The sequence below is a fragment of the Malus domestica genome, chromosome 12 (assembly GCF_042453785.1).
Source record: "Malus domestica chromosome 12, GDT2T_hap1".
In the NCBI taxonomy this organism is placed as follows: Eukaryota; Viridiplantae; Streptophyta; class Magnoliopsida; order Rosales; family Rosaceae; genus Malus; species Malus domestica.
Window position 1 is genome coordinate 30533257 of NC_091672.1, and position 6015 is coordinate 30539271.

The 6015-nt window shown below is 35.7% G+C and overlaps 1 long non-coding RNA gene across 1 annotated transcript; it reads right to left on the reverse strand.

Moving 5' to 3' along the window:
• Positions 1–198: 198 nt before the first annotated feature.
• Positions 199–5970, reverse strand: LOC108172376 (uncharacterized). Its single transcript, XR_011573911.1, has 11 exons — positions 5827–5970; positions 4921–5285; positions 4164–4292; positions 3890–4044; positions 3779–3809; positions 2936–3259; positions 2773–2831; positions 1660–1982; positions 1478–1552; positions 876–1195; positions 199–492 (listed from the first exon to the last, which is right to left on the reverse strand). It is a non-coding gene; the product is annotated as an uncharacterized lncRNA (long non-coding RNA).
• Positions 5971–6015: the final 45 nt, after the last annotated feature.

Below are 6015 nucleotides of genomic sequence, written 5' to 3' on the forward strand. Positions count from 1 at the left end.
ATTTGATTTGGTTTGGACCAAATTTTGATTTAGATGAAAACTAGCAAGAGTGTCCGCGCGTTGCTGCGGGTGTTTAAAATGTTTTGATAATATGTACATACAGAAAACATCATTTATTAAAGCTAGACTTCTATACCTAAGATAGAGGTTGACAGTGATCGTAATTATCAAAAGTTAGCAGTGTCCAACTGCTCACTGTTCAAAAGATAGAGATGCTATAAAAGCTTAATTCATGTACATAAGTTCATAGTATCATGTACTCAAAATAATCATAGTATCGAAAGATTGGCAGTCTTCAACTGCTCATTGTTCAAATACGAAAATATACATATGTCCATATCAGAAGGTTGGCACCGCACATCTGTTGTGTTTATGTTTTTTCCTGTTCAATCTCTGGTCTTGCTTGTTTGGGAATGGCCATCCTTTTTCTTGGCCACCATGCTGTTGAATTGGTGCCTATTCTTTTTTGCTTTGCCCATGATTTTTCTCTTGCTATATATTACGAATTGGAATTAGTAAGAATTCCATATAAAAAACTAAATTTGTCAATCTATTTAACCAAGAAGTATAATCCAGCAAGGTTATTTTCTCTTTGTTTTTATCAAAATGAATTCCACTGTTCCCATCTATTTGCACATCCCTTTAAATAATCCAAAAACACAAAAGAAATATATCTTGATCCGTACCAATTAATGATTTCCCATTTACTTAAGTCAAACGTAGCCAATGAATTGATGAAGGAGCTAAAAAAGAGAGACAAAAAAAAAAAAAATCTCTATTATTCAATTATATGGAGATTTACCTGATTGTACAAAAGGTTTGAAAATTACCGTAAAATTTGAAATAAGAGATGAGATGGAGTGGAAATCACATACCAGCATCAGGCTTAAATTTGTAGTGCTCATCTAAGAGAGCAGTGATAGTGTTGATGAGAGTGTAGGGAGAGAAACACAATGCAAATTGTAAGAGTTTGAGAGAAACCGCTTGAGGGACACTGCAGATTGATCGTTGAGATTTGAGAAACCGAGGAAGTTGCAATTTGAGACGAACTGCTTTGCATCAAACGTGGTGGAGTTTCTCTCCTCCACGTTTGAATAGAAGAGGTAGTTTCAGAGCTGTCTACAATTAGTCCTATCAGGAGCTTCTGCACTGGTTGATGTCTTGGTCTTTTCCTTAGTCGCATATGCATTGTAGACTTGGGTAGATGAAAAGTAGAAAGAAAATAAAAATATAAAGTCAAAGTTACTACTTAACTATCTATGTTGATTCATGTCCCACGCATAATAAGAATGGTGAATCATTTTTCATCTCGTGCACTGATTTGTCATTGTCATTCGAATTCACAAGTCAATTTACTCCGAATTTCTTAGTTATCACCAGGGAAAGAAAAGTTATAAGCAAAATTCTATTTCTAGATTTTCTCACTAAACTACCTGTTAAACCATGGTAAATCAAAATGGGAAAAAATTATATCTACCTTTGTCAAACCTCTTGGGATTCAAGTCCACCCGACTCCACCCCAATACTCAGTGGCGCCCCAGAAATCTTGCACCTTCAGTAGCCAAGATCATGCATGTATCAGTATGAATACGGAAGAGAAAATAAATGCAATTTATTAGAATAAAGAATATGGGATCAACAAAGTTTGTCCCAACTTACAGCGAGGCCAATAAACAGCAACTGAAGATAATTTTTCGTTTTGCTACATGAGGGGGGCACCCAAAAATCCAAACCTGTCGATACGGCACAACTGAGGATGCCAACTTTATCCAACTGAGCAAGGGGCTTGATCTTGGAAAGACGGCCATAATGAACAACAATGTATTCACTTAAGTAAAAGTGCCAAGACGGTGATTGGTGAACGTTATTTCCCAACTGGGTTAGTTTGGCTATTCCTTTCTATTGAAAAGGAGTTAGCTGTCTGCGTGAGTCACCACATTTTGCTTCATGGCAAAAATTTGAGGGATCAATAGTGTATGGCCCTGAATCCCAAAAGGAAAAAATAACTCAACTAAGTATATACAAAGGGTAAGATCAACAACATTCCATAGAACAATTAAACGCCACTCTCTCAGTTTCGAGTACAACTGCACTTTGTGATTAAAATTCACACATGTTTCACATATGCTAAGAACTAATGTTCCTTAGGTTTTTCATCACGAACGACATTTGCAATCTACTTTTCGATTTCAAACCTTAATTATTCATTGCCCATTAAGAAATGACTATATTTCAAACCTTAATTTTATAATCCAATGGTTTATTCCTTCACATGGATATTTGATATTGATTTTCATTTTTTCTACCGGAACTACTTTCTTCTTCTTATAATTAATAAACCCGCCTACGCGGCGCAGTTGACTGAAGACTTGAGTCTTGGTAAATTGACTTGTGGTCCTACACCCTAAATTCTACGAGGTGCTCTTTTTCTTCCACTATAATGCCAAATTATACACGGCGTTGACTTGTGGTTCTACACCCTAAATTCTATGAGGCGTCCTTTTTATTCTACCTTAACGCCAAATTCTACACGGTACCTTATGGTTCACACAATGATGAGAGATTTTTCAATTTATAGGAACAGTCCAGTACACTGTACACCACTTGTAAAACAACTTCAAGAGGGCTAGTTTGAAAATATCCTACTGCAAAATTTGATTTGGTTTGGACCAAATTTTGATTTAGATGAAAGCTAGCAACAGTGCCTGCGCGTAATGTTTTGATAATATGTACATACAGAAAACATAATTTATTAAAGCTAGATTTCTATACCTAAGATAGAGGTTGACAGTGATCATAATTATCAAAAGTTGGCAGTGTCCAATTGCTCACTGTTCAAAAGATAGAGATGCTATCTATTAGAATACGGAAGAGAAAATAAATGCAATTTATTAGAATAAAGAATATGGGATCAACAAAATTTGTCCAAACTTACAGCAAGGCCAATAAACAGCAACTGAAGAAATTTTTTTGTTTTGCTACATGAGAGCGGCACCCAAAAATCCAAACCTGTCGATACAGCACAACTGAGGATGCAAACTTTATCCAACTGAGCAATGGGCTTGATCTTGGAAAGATGGCCAGAATAAACAACAATGTATTCACTTAAGTAAAAGTGCCAAGACAGTGATTGGTGAAAGTTACTTCCCAGCTGGGTTAGTTTTGCTATTCCCTTCTATTGAAAAGGAGTCAGCTGTCTGAGCGAGTCACCACATTTTGCTTCATGGCAAAAAATTTGAGGGATCAATAGTGTATGGCCCTGAATCCCAAAAGGAAAAAATAACTCAACTAAGTATATATAATATTAAACATATAAAGGGTAAGATCAACCACATCCCATAGGAGAACAATTAAACGTCACTATCTCAGTTTCGAGTACAACTGCACTTTGTGATTAAAATTCACACATGTTTCACATATGCTAAGAACTAATGTTCCTGTAGGTTTTTCATCACGAATGACATTTGCAATCTACTTTTCGATTTCAAACCTTAATTATTCATTGTCCATTAAGAAATGACTATATTGCCCGGAAACTCTACTCATAGTTTATAAATCTGCAATTTTCAAAGCTTAAGCATCTTAAGCATCTTAATTGGATTCCCTACAATTTGGTGGAGGTTGAATGGATTTTTCCTCCCATTATACCCTCGGAAAATATAAATAATCATTGGAGACTGAGCAACACACACTCATAAACATAATGCATACAGAAGAATAAAATTGACAGAAAACAGATCAATGCACAGAGAGATAGAGGCATAAAGAGAGAACTTACATCAGCTGTGCTCTCAAATACATATGGTAATCTGCATACGAAGAAACATAATACTGAAACAGTTATAAATCATCCTATTCAAATAAATCAAACGAAATGCATAAAGATTACCTTAGTTTCTGATTCTATGATTATGTATTTGACTCCACCTCCACGTTGTTCTTTGGTTGTCTCTTTTACTGAATTAAGTAATCGACTGAATTACTTAATTCAACTGAATTTAATTAGAGAGATGAAAGCTTCGGTATAAAATAATATTTTATGCTCTACACGCATAGCAAATCATCAGTAACCTCCAAGAACCTAATTGTACGATAAACACTCTAGCATTAACTACCCAAGAATTATAATCATGCTTATTGCCAAAAATGATAAACATGTTTACCTTGACTTCATTTTTAATGGCATATGTAATATACTTTCCATCTGCATTAAAATAACCTACTTCGTTCTCCTCGTTAATCAAGTTGAAAGGTTCTGTTTAAATCCCATCCACAACAAAGTCCTTGTAATCCTGCCAAAAGATACCACCAATCAATGGCTATCGCTTCCATTGATCCAATTAGAAGAAGTATCCAACAATCTCCTCGACTGAAAAAATTCTTGCCAATTTAGAAAAGAACTATTCCAAATTACGGATGTACTCGATTAATTTAACCAAGAATATGCACGGCACCACCACTATTAAGAAGCATCAACATACAAAGACAAAAGTTTCTACAATCAGTTGTTAAATTGCAATCAAAAACATGCATAGAAAGAATAAAAATGAGAACAAAGATGGCAAAACAATTAACCACACATGTTGTTTATCCAAAAATGCTGAGAGCTTATGCTTCTGTGACACAACGAGCTTCCTGCATCACATATACTAGATCAAGTAGGCGTCATGACATAAATTGAAAAGCAGACAAGATCAAGAAGATCCAAAATTATTGATATATAATTATAGTAAATAATTGCACATCAAAAACTCTAGAGGAAGATAGATGAATCTCCATATCAAGAAACCAAAGAACATGACACTACTAAGGACCGTTGCTTCACATGCATATCTGCTACTATTTTAAAACAATTATGTTAGAACAAGTATAAGAGAGAGGACAAAGTACTACTGAACCGAAAATGAAAAGGGGGAAAACCTGGAATGCCATGCAGTGCCGAAATCACTACTTAGCAACAAAAGTGCCCTGCTATGCTTCATGACGTCACTTTCAAAACTATTATCCAAAGATAATGACACATACAAAGACTTCTCATCCCCAGATACATCTGATCTGCTGTTAAGTGCCTTATATTGTCTACTTGCTGCCATAAACGCATGCTTAGCAGCCTCATACAACCGAAAAAGAACTTGCGTTGAAATCCCCAACTTATGATCCCTATTCCAAAAAACTGAGTTGCCAGCAGCTGAGCGCAGCACCGTTGTCATCAGATGAGGGTGAGGAATGGCCTGCCTCTTTATTCAGCTTGGAAAACTGGGACGGGTGAAGAAATCCCACTTCATCTTTGGGTTCAATCAAGAGGAAAGAACAATATATAAGACGACGGCATTACTACATATTCCAAAAATATAACTGAGAACCCTTCCAAAATTAAAAAAAAAAAGAGAGCACCTCTACACAAAATCATAATGCACCCACAATTACACACACACACCAAATTCAAAAACTTAGCATAAGAATAAGGCATACTTGGACCGTTATCGAAATCCCAGCCTCAGTAACAGTAATGAACTAACACTGAATCCACGTTTTGAATTTGAACTAACACTGAATGGACATTTTCCAAAAAAATATGAATCCAAGTAAAATCAAGCTGTTACTTTTACATATGCATGGATCAACTCATGCGGGATCAAATATCTGTACTTTTCGACACGGAAATTACACTTTGTGAAGGTTCACCAACCAAGCACGAATAAAACCTATATATACAAAACTCTAGTGGCATTTCACCGAACACAAAGTCTGCGTCTTTACTGAAAACAGAGAAGCTAAACCTGCAATCACTGATTATCTACTAACATACAAGTACGAATTACTTACATTTGGGGATCGGATTCCAAGATACGTTCGAATTGATTCAGAAGATCGACCGTGTTTGCTTCGGAACGACGCAGCTCCTCTCCTTCCATATTTTCTGTTTGTTTCCCGAGAAAATCCAAGGGAAAAAGAAAACCCTAGGGAAAATGACAGCTTTATACGATGTTGGAACAAAATGGTAAATTAATTTAA